The 2593-nt window shown below is 38.5% G+C and overlaps 1 non-coding gene across 1 annotated transcript; it reads left to right on the top strand.

Annotated features, from left to right (window-relative positions):
* Positions 1-363: 363 nt before the first annotated feature.
* On the top strand, positions 364-470 carry LOC131181818 (small nucleolar RNA R71). Its single transcript, XR_009150295.1, has one exon. It is a non-coding gene; the product is annotated as a small nucleolar RNA R71 (small nucleolar RNA).
* The last annotated feature ends 2123 nt before the right edge of the window (positions 471-2593 follow it).

The raw sequence follows: 2593 nt of genomic DNA, 5'->3' as shown, positions 1-2593 counted from the left end.
TATTCTGTGGAGGGCTCATTGAAATTGCTGTGTTCTGAACTCATGTATCCTCCTCCATAGTTGTCCTCATGCTGACTATTTGTACCAACTGCATTGGCTTGCATTCTTTTGAGTTTCCTTGTGAGCTGATCAAACTGAGCATTTATCATGCTTAGGGCATCTACTTCCAGGACCCCTGCAATTTTCCTTGCATTTCCTCTTTCATTCGACCACTCATAATTATGATATGCAACCCTTTCTAGAAGTTCAAGTGCTTGTGGCACTGTTTTCTCCATTAGATCACCTTCTACAACTGAATCAACTGTGCTCCTTGTAGAGGGTAGTAACCCATTATAGAAATTTTGCACTAACAACCAATCTTCTATACCATGGTGTGGACATTCCCTCTATAGGTCTTTATATCTTTCCCATGCATCATAGAGTGATTCTCCTTCCTTTTGTCTAAAGGTATTGAGCTCAAGCCTCAATTTTGCAGTCTTTGCAGGTGGAAAATACCTTGCTAGAAAAGCTTGAGAAAGGTTCTCCCAAGTTGTGAACGTTCTAGCTGGATGAGACAGTAACCACCTCCTTGCTTTGTCCCGAAGGGACAATGAGAATGCTCTGAGTCTTATTGCTTGATCAGACACTCCATTCATCTTGAATGTGTCGCATAGGGCAAGAAAGCACTGGAGGTGATAGTGTGGGTCTTTTGTTGGTGAACCTGTAAACTGGGTTTGTTGAATCATTTGGAGCCATGCTGGTTTTAATTCAGAGTTATTGGCTTCCACTGTGGGTCTATTGACACTGGGCTAAAATCCTTGAATAGATGGAGCTCCGTAATCTCTCAAGAGTCATGGTCTGTCATTATTATCGGCCATGGTTGGAATTTTAGGATCTCCTTGACTGTTCTCCTAATGTTTCCTTTCCCTCTTGATGGCTTTCAAAGTTCTATCTATCTCTGGATCACAGTGCAAAATTGATCCAAAGCTTAAAAAGCAAGTCCAAAAACCAACCCTTTTTCTGATGTTTTCTTTTCTATTTATAGTTGTTGCTCTAGGGTTAGGTCATTTGTGAGTCCAAAAAGCTTTAGGAGTCTTATTTAAATCAGAAAACAAGAGTGGGAGTTCAAACTGCTGCATAGTACACGGCCCGTGTGTCACTACACGGGTCCCGACATGCAGGGCCGTGTAACTTACTGGGGTGGAACTGTAAAATCTCATATTGGCACAAAGAGTTACACAGGTCTATGCCAACTACACGGGCCTATTTACACGGGCCTTGTACTGTTGTTCTCATAAAGTTTTTCAAGCTTGTGCCTGGCAGAGACTTAAATGGGTCCCTGCAGATTACACGGGTTACTTACACGACCCGTGTACTATGTTTCTCCATTCATTCTCTTGGCTTTCTTCTGGCAGAGGGTTACACAGGTCTGGGGCTTGGTTTACACGACCCGTGTACTTTGTATCAGCAGCAATTCTCTATCTCTTAACTCCTCTAAGCTTTCCTTTGCACTCCTATACATCTAGGGCTTCACCCAAACACCTGAAATGATGTAGAAAACACGGAATTAAGGGCTTTACAATAGAAATTACAAAAACTAATGAAATCAACTATTATGCATGAAAATACTTACCTAAATGCTATGAAATAGTATGCAATTGTGTTTAAAAACATCTGTACAATTTAAGTGTATCATAGAGCTAGATCTAGTAAGACAGACTAAAGAGAAAGTAAAGTATTATAACATGAAGAAGCAGAGAGACAAGAAGATAAAGGTTCCTCGATTACTTACACTGGGTAAATTTCGAGGATGAAATTTTATTTAGAGGGAAAGAATTATAGCGCTCTCGCCATAGGTAGTCCATACATTATACTGTTCCAACGACTAATGTTTGTCTGGATAGTCAAGATGTTTGGAACTACACTTAAATGATAGTGAGGAGATATAAAATAATGAAATACATGGTAAGAAAATACAATAAAAATTAAGAGAAAATAAAAGAAAGGAAATACAACTAGGTTAAACGAGTCGGAACCGTAGCGATGGGTAACCGCACCAGGAAGTTACTGCGTAGATAGTTGACGATCCCAGACCGTGGGGAAACCCCGAGAAATAATTTTAAGGACCTAATTAAAAGTCTACTGAGATACAAATGACATTAAAAACATCAAAGAAAATTTAGTGAATCGGTACAGACGAAAATGAAATCGGTATTACCGAAAAAGTTATATTATAAACCGAAGAGGGGCATTTTGGTCATTTGGTACCTAGAATTAACTTTTGACCTAAATGTCCATTAAAAATGAGTAGTATTAAATTTTGAAAATTTCATCAAAATATGAAATTATACATGTAAAGTAATTAAAGGAAATATGGGGGGATTATTTGGAATATTGAAACTTTTAATATTATAATAATTAACCAAAGTTTAGTGGGGTTATAAATGGGCATATGAAGACAAATCCCACCACTTCATTTCATCTTCTTCAATTTTCCTCTCAAATGGCCAAATGGTTTCTCCCAAATTCCTCCATGGACGTTTCATGCAAAGCTTGAAATCCCACCATTTTCCACATGAAATCACAAGACCACTTCACAAGAATTTGTCCTCAC

Source organism: Hevea brasiliensis, chromosome 7, assembly GCF_030052815.1.
Source record: "Hevea brasiliensis isolate MT/VB/25A 57/8 chromosome 7, ASM3005281v1, whole genome shotgun sequence".
NCBI classification, from domain to species: Eukaryota; Viridiplantae; Streptophyta; class Magnoliopsida; order Malpighiales; family Euphorbiaceae; genus Hevea; species Hevea brasiliensis.
Note: the sequence above shows the minus strand (reverse complement) of the source record. Positions and strands in the feature narration are given on the sequence as shown.